The sequence below is a fragment of the Leucoraja erinacea genome, chromosome 4 (genome assembly GCF_028641065.1).
Source record: "Leucoraja erinacea ecotype New England chromosome 4, Leri_hhj_1, whole genome shotgun sequence".
NCBI classification, from domain to species: Eukaryota; Metazoa; Chordata; class Chondrichthyes; order Rajiformes; family Rajidae; genus Leucoraja; species Leucoraja erinaceus.
This window is the reverse complement of record NC_073380.1, coordinates 52,344,829-52,361,395: the sequence shown is the minus strand read 5'-3', so window position 1 is coordinate 52,361,395 and position 16,567 is coordinate 52,344,829. Positions and strand designations below refer to the sequence as shown.

General features: G+C 45.3%; 1 pseudogene; it reads left to right on the top strand.

Moving 5' to 3' along the window:
* Positions 1-943: 943 nt before the first annotated feature.
* On the top strand, positions 944-10,073 carry LOC129696399 (actin, non-muscle 6.2-like; annotated as a pseudogene).
* Positions 10,074-16,567: the final 6,494 nt, after the last annotated feature.

Sequence of the window (16,567 nt, the reverse complement as noted above, 5' to 3'; positions counted from 1 at the left end):
GTGTGTGTGTGTGTGTGTGTGTGTGTGTGTGTGTGTGTGTGTGTGTGTGTGTGTGTGTGTGTGTGTGTGTGTGTGATGGAATGTAAATGCTGTGTTCAGACTGGTGGCTTTGTCAAATCCCACCTGGAGAGTGGGCAGAAGTTGAAGTCTGAGGAATGGCAGCAATGCCTAGGACAGGGGCCTGAGGTGGAGAGAAACACAGTTGGAGGGAAGAAAACCTGAAAACTGCAATCTGCAGGTTTAACGGCTTCTTCCCAGCAACCAACAGGCTCTTGAACACCGCACAACACTAACCACAGCAACGTTCTATGAACTTATATGGGCAGGTCCTAGTTGCCTTACAGACTTCTGTTTTTTTTTTTTGCAACAGTACTATTTTTACTAATTTATTGAATTTTCTTTGATTATTCTACTTAACTGTGTTAGTATGTTGTCTGCTAAGCTGCTGCAAATTAAAAAATAATTGTTCCGTTGTCAGTAGATATGACAATTAAATACTCTTGATTCTCGTCTCTTGGTGTGTGAAGGAGAGGGAGGTTAATAATGAGAGACATGCATTTTCATTGTGAAATTGGTCATTGAAAACTGAAAAGTGGAAAAAGCATTTGTCAGAAAGTCACTTCTTCCTGCATATGGCGTGCACAGCCTCAAGTTGAAGGTCAACTTGTTCTATTTGATCTATATGTTTGTGCATGTCGGGGTGATTGTATTAGTTGAAACAGGGTTGACCATGTGAAGGTTGCAATCTCCCACCCCTGAAAGTCATCGGTGGAGAAATGAATCAATAAATGATCAACATTATCAGCTCTAACCCTGAAAGATAATTGGTTGTTCTTTCACCCCCGCCCCCCCCATCTTCTTTTGATTCTCATTGGCTGTCAATCCTATGGTGGGTTAGAGAAGGGTTGGGCACTATATAAAGAAAGTCGGAATAGGCAGTTGTGCTGCAGAGTTCCTCTTTTGCAGAAGGAGTGAGATTAAGTCAGCTCTCTGTGACAGGCAGGCAGTGAGTGTGGGCTACTTAATGGTTCTGGGTTAACTCTGGGGAAGCAGCTTTAGTGGGATTCTGTAACTGGCAGTTTACGCCAGGAAATTAGACTGGCTTTAGTTTTCTGTGCGATGATGTGGTTTGGGTTTGTGCTCTGAGTTTGTGTCTTGGTGTTAACGGGTTTTCTTTCCGTTTCAGTCACTCCCCACTCACTATAAACCATGGCAGAAGATGATGTTGCAGCGCTGGTGGTGGACAATGGCTCCGGGATGTGCAAGGCTGGCTTTGCAGGGGATGATGCCCCAAGAGCAGTGTTCCCCTCCATCGTGGGACGGCCTCGACACCAGGTGAGTCCTCCAGCTGTTGTCTGCTTGACATCCTTCACTGTACTTGTGTCCCGAGTATGAATTTAGCTCGCTCTCCTGACTGAACTGCTCTTTTGATCAATTTGAGCTGCATCCTGTCTCTGTGGGGTTTGTGCGGCATGGGTGTTCAACAGTGTGTGCTATCATCTGATTCAACCTCCTTGTTGGTTCCTCTCCCTGGTTTGTAAGCATGCCTTTGGATGTCTGGGACACTTGGGCTAATGGAGGGATCCAGTGAAACTTAGTATGTCCTTCTCTATTCTTGCCTTTCTTAAGTGGAGCTTTGGGCTTAGTGTTAAGGTTTTTGCTTCTGATGGGGTCTCTAACTTGTGCTCAAATGTGTTCCCTTGTCCAGTCTGCTCTTGGCTGATTGATGTGTTGATCCTCTTGCTTTTAAGATGTCAATTGATGTTGAGCGCAAACACATTTTTGAGCTGGGCTTGGTTCTTTCTGAAGACCAAGTTGCACTAAAGTTACTTAAAGTATTAAGGAGTGTGTAGGAAGGTACTGCAGTTGCTGGTTTAAACCAAAGATAGACACAAAATGCTGGTCTCCAGTCTGAAGAAGGGTCTCGATCCGAAACATCACCCATTCATCCACAGACACCCATTCCTTCTATCCAGAGATGCTGCCTGTTCCGCTGAGTTTCCAACACTTTATGCTTATCTAAAGTATTAAGGAGATTAATTGATGACTTTTTAACTTGCTCTTCTTGCTTGATGCTCTTTGCAAGAAATCCTGCCACTTGTGGCTCAATTCTGGGTGCTGAGCGGGAGGTGTACTGGCTGTGCCTGTAATCTGGTGCTGAACTAGGCACTCCTGCAATGGTGGGTCCTGCCTTGTGGTTGCCCATGTGCTCAGTTTCCTCTTTGGGCTTTCTCTTGCTCATTTCGAACGTACAGGCCCCTTGCATCTCGAGCAAGCCAATCAGAGGGCGAAGACACAGTTACTTCCATATATGGAATAGTTCTGCCGACTTGCCAGGCGGTTTTCTTGCATTTCCCTTATCTCGTGCTGACTTGCAGAGTCACTATCTCGCTATGACTGCCTTCCTCTCTCTCAAGCTGTGGATGCACAAAGTGGCCCTCATCAATGGCTGGAGACCCAGTACATTCAGAATCTTTTGAGATTTATTTAAGAGTAATTTTCACAACATTTCTCAAAGTAGGAATTTTCATTCTTCTGTTCCCTGTACATTTGACAATTAGACTTTCTTGACCAATGGAGACATACTCCATTGTCTCATTTGAGCTTAATTTAATCCCAATTTTTGTGACCACAACTTGCACGGCACTTAAACATTCAACGCAAACTAGAGGAACAGAACCTCGTATTTTGCTTGGGTAACTTACAACTCAACATTATCTACATTGAATTCTCCAATTTTAGTTAACTAACCTACAAACACACCCTGCCCCTTTATCCACTGCCTCTTTTCCCTGTACCTTATCTGGATGCGCACCCATTTCTCCCCATCCCCTTCCTCCTATATTCCTTCCTTTACCTTCACATTTCACGTGTCTTCTCCCCACATCTAACCACTCTTTTGTCTTTTCATCTCTGGCCTTTGTTCAACCATCAATACCCTGCTCATATGCACCCACATATATAACTTGCCAGACTTAGTCTCATCCCCACCTCTCTTCCAGCTTTCTCCCCCTACTATAATCAGTCTGAAGAAGGATCCCAACCGGAAACGTTACCTTTCCATGTTCTCCAGAGCAGAGATACTACTTGACCCACTGAGTTAGTCTAGCAATTTGACTTCTTTGTGTCTACACAACACTGGCATTCTTCTGTTAAATCAATCATCCAATTGCACTTAATTTTCACTGTAAAATATTCCCATTTTGCTTCGTGGACATTTAACGACAGCCACATGGCTCGCGTTTTTATCCCATTCACTTTCCTTGGTTGTGTAACCCATCAACAACACGTTACCTGATTAAAACTGATTGCAGCCTCTCAGCTTTTTACAGAACATCCGAATTTGTACCCAAGAGATTTTCTAATCTTTTCCCTACACAGCCTGGCCCCAGGTTTTGTGGTGGTGCCTCTTATTTTCCGGATTTCATCCCCTTCTCCATTTCTCATCACTTTTGAAAATCTGGTGGAGTCCAAAAGTTCACAAATTCCAAGAACCTGAAACGCTCTCTAAATTTTGAGAGTTTCAAGAATGAATCCTTTTGTTAAAAAAAAACAAAGTGGTGGAGGAACTAAGCAAGTCAGGCAGTATCTATGGAGGAAATGGAGAGACAACGTTTCATGCCAGGACCCTTGTTCAGACTGATGGAGTCAACAGCCTGTCCCACTTACGCGACTTTTTCGGCGACTACCGAAAATTTTCGGCGACCTATGATGGGGTATCATAGGTCGCCGAATATTTTCAACATGTTGATAATTTAGTGACAACCAGAAAGACGCTACGACTCTTTGGGTGACTAGACTACTCAATACCATACAGGCGACACCTGGCGACATGTCGCGGGGTGAAGCCTGTATGGTCATGAGTAGTCGCCCAAAGAGTCGTATCTTGTTCTGGTCTCTGCTGGTTTTTCAACATTTTTGGCGACCTGTAATGACCTATGACGGGTGCCGGCAGTCGCATAAGAGGGACAGGCCCTTCAGGAAGAGACGTCTGCAAAAAAAGAGGGGGTGCAGCAAAGCCAGGCAAGTGATAGGTGGATACTTGTGAGGGAGGGAGGAGGGTGACTGGCAGATGGATGGAGTAAGTGACCAAGACTATAGGGGAAAGGGTGGGTGATATGAAGAGGAGTGAAATGTAAAATCAGAAGAGATATGGGTGAAAGGGATCAGGGTGGAGGGGAAAGAAGGAGGATAAATGGGAAATGTGGGATGCAGGATGGGAGATGAGCGTACAGAGGAGGGAAAAGGAACAAGGTGAGCAGAGTGTTGGGAGAAATGCACCGGTGTGAGGGGGGCAGGGGAAAGGGAGGAGGATTGGGAATATTTCTTGAAATTGGTGAATTCAGTGTTCATACCATTAGGTTGTATGCAACCAAAGCAGAATCTGAGGTGCTCTCCCTGCAGTGTGCATGTGGTTGTACTTGTGTTATCATCTTCTGCTGTGCAGGTGGTGCTGCTGCCCTGATGCCTACAGGGAGCCAGGTGTAAGTCTAACTTGGGTGTGAACATTCTTCCCATGAATTACTGGGCTCCCTCGGCTCCTTTGCTTTCCTCCACCATACCAGTGGATCTGGATACCCCTTGGTGTGGAAACAATTAACTGCAAGGTACACAAAAATGCTGGAGAAACTCAGCGGGTGCAGCAGCATCTATGGAGCGAAGGAGATAGGCAAAGTTTTGGGCCAAAACCCTTCTATAAAGGAAAGTGTTGGAGTAATTCAGCAGGTCAGGCAGCATTGTTGATTTCTCTAATGTCAAGTAACTACTGCATTCCTTTCATCCCCTCTATACTCCCCACACCCCACCCCAGTTCCACTGTTCGCATCCTTGTATCCCTGACGTCAGCACATCGTCCTCAGCCAACAATGGGCTCCACCCTTCCTGAGCGTATTTTGTTCTGACCTGCTCCATTGTTTAGTCTGAAGAAGGATTCCATCCCCAATTGTCACCTACTCCCTTTCTCCAGAGATGCTGGCTGAACCGCTGAGTTACTCCGGAATTTTGTATCTATTTTTGGTACAAACCAGGGTCTGCAGTTCATTTCCCCTGAAATGTAGGGATGGGGGGTGTATAATGGAAATGTATAAAATCATGAGTGCCATGGATAAGGTAAGCAGTAATAGTCTTTTCCCTGGGACAGGAGTGTCTACAATTAAAGGTAATAGGTTTAAGATGAGAGGCGATTCATAGGGACATGAAGGGCAATTTTGTTTCACACTGAATAAGCTGCCGGAGGAAGTGGTTGTAGTAGTAATAACAAGTTCTACTTTTCAACTATTTTCCCCCTCTGACTCACTTCTAACTCTCCTCCCACTCGGGCAAGAGCCAATCAGAGCCAATATTACCCACAATTAAACGTATGTTACATGGATAGGAAAGGTTTGGAGGTCTGTGGACCAGGACAGTGTACTAGCTTGGCTGGGCACTCGGTCAGCAAGGATGAGTTGGGCAAAGGAGCCTGTTTCCATGCAGTATGTTACATGGATAGGAAAGGTTTGGAGGTCTGTGGACCAGGACAGTGTACTAGCTTGGCTGGGCACTCGGTCAGCAAGGATGAGTTGGGCAAAGGAGCCTGTTTCCATGCAGTATAATCTACAGCTATTGAGGAGCAATCCCAACGGTCTCATTTCTGTTTTTACTTCACTCTACCACTACAACCCGTTCTCTCTCGCATGTCTATCAACTCCCTTTTGATTCCTTCCCCATTAATCTACACTGAGGAAATTTAACAATTATTGGTATTGGTTTATTCTTATTATGTGCACCGAGATGCGGTGAAATGTTTTTATTCGAGTACTAACCAGTCAAATTATACTGCACACGAGTACAAACAAGCTGTACACAAATACACCAGGTAGTGCAGTTAGAACAATACCAGAGTGCAGAATTTAGTGTTATACAGTTAGAGTTACGGAGAAAAGGACCAAGCTCCACATGAGGTGGATTTGAAGATCGAGACTACACCCATTAACTGATGGGATGACTGTTATTATCTGCCTCACAGGAGAGGGGGGAAGAGGGAATTACCAGGGTGTGAGTGGTCCCTTATTATGTTGGCTGCTCTCCCGAGGCAGCGTAAAGTGTAGATGGAGTCGATGGTGGGGAGTTTGGCTTGTGTGATAGACTGGGGTACATCTGCAACTTCTTACAAATAAACCAGCAGCACAGCTCCAGGATATAAGGGGTCAGAAATTCTACCTAGCACTCATTGAGGGGGAGGGGGGGGGGGGGTGTGGACAGTGGGGCAACATGCTAACACACTACAGACAGCACTGCAAGTCAGGATTGAACTGGTATCCTGGAGTTGTGAAACAGAAACATACAAACAAGGAAAATAGGTGCAGGAGTAGGCCATTCGGCCCTTCGAGCCGGTGAAGCAACAGTACCATCTACTACACCAGGGAACCAACCGCCTGTGCCTCATATGGAATCAGAGGTAATGATGTGGGTTCAGTTGGAGAATGGGTACGAATAAACAAAATAGAACATGCCGGGAACTCAGCAGGTCTGATGACAAATGTAGCAAGAGAGGCAGAGTTAATGATTCAGAAACTGACCATTTGTCAGAAGTGAGAGAAAACCCTTCCTTCTTCCATCCCCCCCCCCCCCCCCCCACCATTCTGGTGAAGGTTCGTGAATCTGAAACATCAGCTCCAGTCTCTCCCCCCACAGACGCTGAACACTTGCAGCATTCTATTCGACAAAACACAAAGTGGGCAGGCTGCATCCGTGGAGGGAACGAACAGGCTCGAGTCGGGACCCTGCTTCAGAGGAGGAGTAAGGGGGATCCCTCCCTTCATCTCCCTCTGACTTTAACTTTTCATTTCTCTTCTTTCCTTATCTGACATTGTGTTGTCTCTTTTTCACCTCGAGCCTTTATCATTCAACGGCCAATCAACCTATTCCCACCCCTCCCTTTGCCTGTATCTACACCAACACTAGCCAGGCTTTGCCCCACCTCTATCTCTTTTCCAACATTCTCTCCCACTCTATCAGACTGAAGAAGGGTCTCAACCTGAAATATCATCTATCTATTCCCTCCACAGATTCTGCTTGATCCGCTGAGTTCCTCCAGCACTTTGTGTTTTCATCAAGATTCCAGTATCTGCAGTTCCTTGTGTCTCCTTTTTTTTAAATTTTGGATTTCCATTAGCTGCAGTTTTTAGCTTTCATTGTTGGGGAAGAAACAGTTCTGCCTTTAGATAGAAAGCTGTGACTTCTTTAATGCTGCAGGGATTGGTGCTTATTTATGTTATTCACTAACAACTTGGTGGGAAAAACAAATGTACCACTTCTGGGCCGAAGGACCAGAGGTGCTGCCTGACCCGCTGAGTTCCTCCAGCACTTTGTGTTTTGCTCACGATTCCAGTATATGCAGTTACTTGTGCATTCCCTTCATTACTCGCCACAGATTGCCTCTGTTGCTGTGCCATTGTGACTGGCCTTCACAGAAAATCAACTCTGATAGCCATTGTGGTACAGCACAGATATGGGCAATTCAGCCCAACTCATCCATGCCAACCAAGAAGCTTCCTGAACTTATCCCATTTGCCCCATATCACTGAACCTTTCCCAGCCAAGAATTGGTCCAAATGTCTTTTAAATATTGTAAGTGTACCTGCCTCCACAACACCCTTTGGCAGATTGAGGCATGTACCTTCTATCCTCCGTGGCAGAAAAAAAACTGTCCCTCACACCCCTCTCAAAGATTCTTCCACTTGAATCTATGCCCTCTAGATTTTAGACCCCCCCCCCCCCCCCCCACCTACTCTGGAAGAGAGGCCATCAACATCCAACTTTATCTATGTCCCTCATTGTATTATAAACCTCTCAAAGCACTCCTGAGCTCTCTTTCCTTCAGCCTCTCCTCATGACTCAAGTTTTCCAGTCCAAGTAACATTCATGTTAATCTTTTCTGCATCCTCTAGCTTGATCACATCTTATAACATGGTGACCGGAACTAAACACAATTCTCCGGGTGTGGTGTTGCCAATGTTTTATACACAGTAATGTGACATCCCAACTCCTACACTCCTGACCCCGAGTCTCGAAGACAAGCGTACCAAATGCCACCTTTACTAACTTTTATACCTGTATCTTCAATTTTAGGGTTCTGTGCACTTGCACTCCAAGGTCTCTCTGTTCATTTGGTAATTACATTAGTTTAATATTATCCCATGTACCAGTGAAAAACGTTTTGAGTGCTACCCTATCAAATCCTACTATACACGAGTACTGCATAACCGTACACAAGTAAAAGTGCAAAGAGAAAAATACCAGAGTACAGAATAAAGCATTACAAAATTATAGCATTACAGATGCAGTAAAAAAATCCAAGGTTTGCAATGAGGGAGGTTGGAAGATCGTTACTACGCCCTAACTTGTTGGAGGACTGTTCAGTAGTCTGGTAACAGCAGGGAAGAATCTGTTCGTGTATCTGATGGTTCCACAACACTCCCCTGGGCATTTTCAATTACTAAGTCCTGTGCAGGTTTAACTTTCCAAAATGCAACTCCTCACACTTGTCTGAATTTTTGATAGTGAATATTTTTGGAATGTGTATTTTGGAATGATACAGGGGCTTCGTATACAATATCAAACACTCCAACACATCATTGATGCAAACTTAAGGGAAATGGACATCCTGTTTGTTCTTGGTTCTATGTTCAAAGGTCTGTTGGAGATGACATACAAAGTTATCTCAAGATGAGATACAAACATCTTTACTATGTTTTAAATTTTTACTTTATCTACTGTCCAATTTCTCCACTCCAGGGTGTGATGGTGGGAATGGGTCAGAAAGACAGCTACGTTGGGGATGAAGCCCAGAGCAAGAGGGGCATCCTGACCCTGAAATACCCAATTGAACACGGGATTGTGACCAACTGGGATGACATGGAGAAGATCTGGCATCACACCTTCTACAACGAGCTGCGAGTGGCCCCAGAGGAGCACCCTGTCCTCCTCACAGAGGCTCCACTCAATCCCAAAGCCAACCGGGAGAAGATGACCCAGATCATGTTTGAGACCTTCAACACCCCAGCCATGTACGTTGCCATTCAAGCTGTGCTGTCCTTGTATGCCTCTGGTCGCACCACTGGCATTGTGATGGACTCTGGGGATGGTGTGAGTCACACTGTGCCCATCTACGAAGGCTACGCCTTGCCACACGCGCCATCCTGCGTCTGGACCTGGCTGGCCGGGATCTCACTGACTACCTGATGAAGATCCTGACCGAGCGTGGGTACTCCTTCACAACCACGGCCGAGAGGGAGATTGTCCGTGACATCAAGGAGAAGCTCTCCTATGTGGCCCTAGATTTTGAATCTGAGATGCAGACGGCCAACTCCTCCTCATCCTTGGAGAAAAGCTACGAGCTCCCTGATGGTCAAGTCATCACCATTGGCAATGAGCGTTTCAGGTGTCCAGAAACCCTCTTCCAACCATCCTTCATTGGGATGGAATCTTCTGGGATCCATGAGACCTGTTATAACAGCATCATGAAGTGTGATGTGGACATCAGGAAGGATCTGTACGCCAACGTAGTCCTGTCTGGTGGAACCACCATGTTCCCAGGGATCGCTGACCGGATGCAGAAGGAAATCACAGCCTTGGCTCCAAGCACCATGAAGATTAAGATCATTGCTCCACCAGAGAGGAAGTATTCAGTGTGGATCGGAGGTTCCATCCTGGCTTCTCTCTCCACCTTCCAGCAAATGTGGATCAGTAAGCAGGAGTATGATGAGTCTGGTCCCTCCATTGTCCATCGCAAGTGCTTCTAATGGCCCTGGGTCATGTGCACTCGTTGTGACCATCAGTCTTCACCCATTTGCAGCTCCTGCCAAACCTGCCTTTTGATTTATTGCACATTCCGTAACTTCTCCAACCCCTGATGCCACAGGACACTGAACCACATTTAAGAAAAAATCCCTGGGAGTGTTTAGAGCATCACTCCTGAAATGAGTAAATGGGCATTGTTGTTTGAGCTGTCAATGTCTGTCAAAATCTAGCTGCATCTTACCTTGCAATTGTCAAATTGACTAACATTTTGAATAAAAGTGCTTTCCAATGTTTATCTGGTGTACTATTTGAGTTTCTATGCGTGGCACAAAATGCTTTCTCTCCCCCCCCCCCCCTCTCTCCCCCCCCCCCCCCCTCCCCCCCCCCCCCCCCCTCCCCTCCTCCCCCCCCCCTCCCCCTCCCCCCCCCCCCCCCCCCCCCCCCCCCCCCCTCTCCCTCCCCCCCCCCCTCTCTCTCCCCCCCTCTCTCTCTTTCTCTCCCTCCCCCCCACCCTCCCCCCCTCTCCTCCCCCCTCTCTCTCCACCCCCGCTCTCTCTCCCCCCCCCCACCCCCCCACCCCCTCAGTCCCTCTCTCTCCATTTCTTAGTTTAGTTTACAGATACAGTACGGAAACAGGTGCTTCAACCCACCGAGTCCGCACTGACCAGCAATCCCCGCACTTCATAATAATACTTTATTAGCCAAGTATGTTTTGCAACATGCGAGGAATTTGATTTGCCATATAGTCATATCAATAAAAAGCAACAGAACACACAAAATGCATTTTAATATGAACATCCACCACTGTGACTCCAGTGTATTCCTCACTGTGATGGAAGGCGATGATGACATGGGTTGGAAGCTGCATACTAAATCTCGTTGCGCTTATGTGCAATGACAATAAAATATATTATTATTATGATTATTATTATTTAAAAAGTTCAATCTCTCCCTTCTTTGTCCAGTGGTCGGGGGCCTCCAACGTTGACGGGACGATTATCACTTTCCGACACACACTATCCGACACACACTAGGACAATTTTTAATTTACACTAGCCAATTAACCTACAAACATGTACGTCTTTGGAGTGTGGGTGGTAACTGAAGATCTCGGAGAAAACCCACACAGGTCACGGGGAGAACGTACAAACTCCATACAGACATCATCCGTAGTCAGGATCGAACCCATTTCCCCGGCGTTGTAAGGCAGTAACTACCGCTGTGCCACAGTGCCCCTTTCCCTCTGACATTTGACATGTAGGGTCTTCACCACAGATCCGATTTGCCAAATCCGCCTGTGAAGCGATGGGAACAGCCACTTCCCATGTGTCCAAACTTCCAGTTGCTGCGTTGGAAGCCAGCTATAGACCATCCTGTCTACAGGTACGGCCATTGAACCCGACTCCTGTCAGCACTTTCAGCTGGAGATGGATTTGCCGTGAGTATTTCTGGTATCGTAGCAGAATCTTTTTACTGAACACTAGACCTGGCAGCTCAGGGAGGACAGCACCTTGTATTCCACTGGGTAGCTTGCAACCCAACTGCATGTACATTGAATTCTCTGATTTTAAGGAACATCCCCTCTACATTTCCTTTGCCCCTCCCCCCCCCCCCCCCCCCCCCCCCTGCTGCTCACTCATTTCTCCCCTCTACCTTGCCACTCCTTACCCCCCTGCCCTCAGTTTTCTAGCGTTCTCTCTCCTCTCCCTTACTATAATCAATCTGAAGAAGAGTCTCAAACCAAAACTTTGCCTATCCATTCCCTCCGCAAATGCTACCTGACCCCTTAGTTACTCAACATTTTGTGTTTTGATCAAGATTCCAGCTTCTGGGTTCACTTGGGTCTCCAGTGTTTTAATCCATCTGACAATGACACAGCTCTGGTTTGGAATGAAGGATACAATATCTACCAGAGCACTGTGGCCTTGTGAGCAAAGGGGATATCTGATTAACCTTTCGGCACCGTTTTAACTTTCCTTTCCTTCTAAACCTCTCTTGGTGCTGAAGTAATGCCATTGCAGACTCTGACACCAAGTTAGAACAATTGCCTGAGAGTTTTCAAAGCATCACACTTGTGTGGAGTTATGATCGCTCAGCTATAGGACTAATAGGCACAGCTACCTAGATTTTCAGTCCAAAAAAAAGATAGAAACTAAGGTAAATTAAAGAGGGAGCTGAAGGTGCCAATCCAGCGGAAGTGAACAGCGGACATTTGCCGTGGAGATTTAAAGGTCCAAAATTTCGGGAATTATCGCGTTTGCTCGCTGCATTTCATCAATAAAGATAAAAAAGTCAATAATGCCTTACTTTTGATGAAATGCAGCGAGCAAACGCGATAATTCCCGATATTCTGGATCTTTAAATCTCCACGGCAAATGTACGATAAGCATTTCCGCTGGATTGGCACCTTCAGCTCCCTCTTGAATTTACCTTAGTTTCTATCTTTTTTTTGGACTGTAAATTTAGGTAGCTGTGCCTCACGGTCACCCCGACTGGCACAGTAAATTGCAGCTCAAAAACTGTCCGTTTTCGATGTTTTTAACGGGTGTGAAAGTGCGTGTTTTCCCATTCACTAACATGTACCGGATGTATAGCATGTCCTCCACTTGAGATTTTCGGTCACGTGGGTGCGGACCTACGCTCCAGTGACCTTTCGTGAAATCACCCTATAACTTGGTACTCTGACATCTTCTTATATTCTACTCTGACTAATGAAGGTAAGTAGAATATTCTTCATCACGATATCTACATGAACTGTCACCAGAATCTTAGATTTGTAATGAGGTCCCTCCATTTTTCCTACTGTTCATTATTTATGTTCTACCCTTGTTAGTCTTTCCAAACTGAAATACCTTGCACTTATCAGGATACATTTTTATAACCATATAACCATATAACCATATAACAATTACAGCACGGAAACAGGCCATCTCGACCCTTCTAGTCCGTGCCGAACACATAATCTCCCCTAGTCCCATATACCTGCGCTCAGACCATAACCCTCCATTCCCTTCCCATCCATATAACTATCCAATTTATTTTTAAATGATAAAAACGAACCTGCCTCCACCACCTTCACCGGAAGCTCATTCCACACAGCTACCACTCTCTGAGTAAAGAAGTTCCCCCTCATGTTACCCCTAAACTTCAGTCCCTTAATTCTCATGTAATGTCCCCTTGTTTGAATCTTCCCTACTCTCAGTGGGAAAAGCTTTTCCACGTCAACTCTGTCTATCCCTCTCATCATTTTAAAAACCTCTATCAAGTCCCCACTTAACCTTCTGCGCTCCAAAGAATAAAGCCCTAACTTGTTCAACCTTTCTCTGTAACTTAGTTGCTGAAACCCAGGCAACATTCTAGTAAATCTCCTCTGTACCCTCTCTATTTTGTTGACATCCTTCCTATAATTAGGCGACCAAAATTGTACACCATACTCCAGAATTGGCCTCACCAATGCCTTGTACAATTTTAACATTACATCCCAACTTCTATACTCAATGCTCTGATTTATAAAGGCCAGCACACCAAAAGCTTTCTTTACCACCCTATCTACATGAGATTCCACTTTCAGGGAACTGTGCACAGTTATTCCCAGATCCCTCTGTTCACCTACATTCTTCAATTCCCTACCATTTACCATGTACGTCCTATTTTGATTTGTCCTGCCAAGATGTAGCACCTCACACTTATCAGCATTAAACTCCATCTGCCATCTTTCAGCCCACTCTTCCAACTGGCATAAATCTCTCTGTAGACTTTGAAACTCTACTTCATTACCCGCAACCCCACCTATCTTAGTATCATCTGCATACTTACTAATCCAATTTACCACACCATCATCCAGATCATTGATGTACATGACAAACAACAGTGGACCCAACACAGATCCCTGTGGCACCCCACTCGTCACTGGCCTCCAACCTGACAAACAACCATCCACCATTACTCTCTGGCATCTCCCATTCAGCCACTGTTGAATCCATCTTGCTACTCCACCATTAATACCCAACCATTGAACCTTCTTAACCAACCTTCCATGAGGAACCTTGTCAAAGGCCTTACTGAAGTCCATATACACAACATCCACTGCATTACCCTCATCAATTTCCCGTGTAACATCTTCAAAAAATTCAAGAAGATTAGTTAAACAAGACCTTCCAGGCACAAATCCATGTTGACTGTTCCTAATCAGACCCTGTTTATCCAGGTGCTTATATATATTATCTCTAAGTATTCTTTCCATTAATTTGCCCACCACTGACGTCAAACTAACAGGTCTATAATTGCTAGGTTTACTCTTAGACCCCTTTTTAAACAATGGAACAACATGCGCAGTACGCCAATCCTCCGGCACTATTCCCGTTTCTAATGACATTTGAAATATTTCTGCCATAGCCCCTGCTATTTCTACACTAACTTCCCTCAATGTCCTAGGGAATATCCTGTCCGGACCTGGAGACTTATCCACTTTTATATTTCTCAAAAGTGTCAGTACTTCCTCTTCTTTGATCCTCATGGTTTCCATAGCTACTCTACGTGTTTCCCTTACCTCACATAATTCAATATCCTTCTCCTTGGTGAATACCGAAGAAAATAAACTGTTCAATATCTCCCCCATCTCTTTTGGCTCTGCAGATAGTTGTCCACTCTGACTCTCTAATGGACCAATTTTATCCCTCGTTATCCTTTTGCTATTAATATAGCGGTAGAAACCCTTCGGATTTACTTTTACCTTACTTGCCAAAGCAACCTCATATCTTCTTTTAGCTTTTCTAATTTCTTTCTTAAGATTCTTTTTGCATTCTTTATACTCTTCAAGCACCTCATTTACTCCATTCTGCCTATAATTATTGTAGATCTCCCTCTTTTTCCGAACCAAGTGTCCAATTTCCCTTGAAAACCATGGCTCTTTACAATTTTTACGATTTCCTTTCAACCGAACAGGGACATAAAGATTCTGTACTCTTAAAATTTCACCTTTAAATGTACTCCATTTCTCTTCCACATCTTTCCCATAAAACAAACTGTCCCAATTTACTCCTTTTAAATCCTTTCGCATCTCCTCAAAGTTAGCCTTTCTCCAATCAAAAATCTCAACCCTAGGTCCAGTTTCGTCCCTCTCCATAATTATATTGAAACTAATGGTATTGTGATCACTGGACCCGAACTGTTCCCCAACGCATACCTCTGCCACCTGACCCATCTCATTTCCTAACAGGAGGTCCAGTACCGCCCCTTCTCTAGTAGGTACTTCTATGTATTGTTGCAAAAAACTATCCTGCACACATTTTACAAACTCCAAACCATCCAGCCCATTTACAGAATGTGTTTCCCAGTCTATGTGTGGAAAATTGAAATCTCCCACCATCACTACCTTGTGCTTACTACTAATATCTGCAATCTCCTTACATATTTGTTCTTCCAATTCTCGCTCCCCATTTGGCGGTCTATAATACACCCCTATAAGTGTTGCTACCCCTTTCCCATTTCTCAGTTCCACCCAAATAGCCTCCCTAGACGAGCCCTCTAATCTATCCTGCCAAAGCACTGCTGTAATATCTTCCCTGATAAGCAATGCAACACCTCCACCTCTTGCCCCTCCAATTCTATCACACGTAAAGCAACAAAATCCTGGAATATTTAATTTCCAATCGCAGCCCTCCTGCAACCATGTTTCACTGATCGCCACAACATCATACTTCCAGGTGTCAATCCAGGCTCTAAGTTCATCCACTTTTCTTACAATGCTCCTAGCATTAAAATATACACATTTAAGAAACCCCCCCTCTCTTATTCTCTGATTATTTTCTTTTTCTTCTCTCTCCCCTACATTTTGGGTCAGAGTGCTACCATTCTCTGCCCCCTGCTTCACACACTGACTGCTAGCTTTCCCAATTTGAGTCCCTCCCCCCAACCATACTAGTTTAAAGTCTCCCCAGTAGCCTTTGCAAATCTCCCCGCCAGGATATTGGTCCCCCTTGAGTTCAAGTGCAACCCGTCCTTTCTGTACAGGTCGCACCTTCCCCAAAAGAGGTCCCAATGATCCAGAAACTAGAATCCATACCCACTGCACCAGTCCCTCATCCACGCATTTATCCTCCACCTCACTCCATTCCTACTCTCACTGTCGCGTGGCACAGGCAGTAATCCTGAGATTGTTACCTTTCCAGTCCTTCTCCTTAACTCTCTACCTAACTCCCTAAATTCTTCTTTCAGGACCTCTTCTCTTTTTTTACCTATGTCGTTGGTACCTATATGTACCACAACCTCAGGCACCTCTCCCTCCCATTTCAGGATTTCTTGGACACATTCAGACACATCCCTGACCCTGGCACCAGGGAGGCAAACTACCATCCGGGACTCCTGTCTGCGTCCACAGAATCGCCTATCCGACCCCCTGACTATAGAGTCCCCTATTACAATTGCCCTCCCCTTCTTTTCCTTACCCTTCTGAGCAACCGGACCGGTCTTTGTGCCAGAGACCCGGTCGCTGTCGCTGCCCCCAGGTAGGCTGTTATCTGCCATTGCAGTGCTCATCTTAGCAACTGACTAATATCATCCATGGCTATTGTCCACACTGTAAAGTACACCCACATGTTAACGATTTAGTCTGAAAATGGGTCTCGACCTGAAACGTCACCTATTCCTTAGCTCCATAGATGCTGCCTCACCCGCTAAGTTTCTCCAGCATTTTTGTTTACCTAGCATTTGCATCCAAATCATTAAATCCCAGCAACAGTACTGATCACAAGTTTCCAATCCCCAAAACCGTCTGAAGAAGGATCTC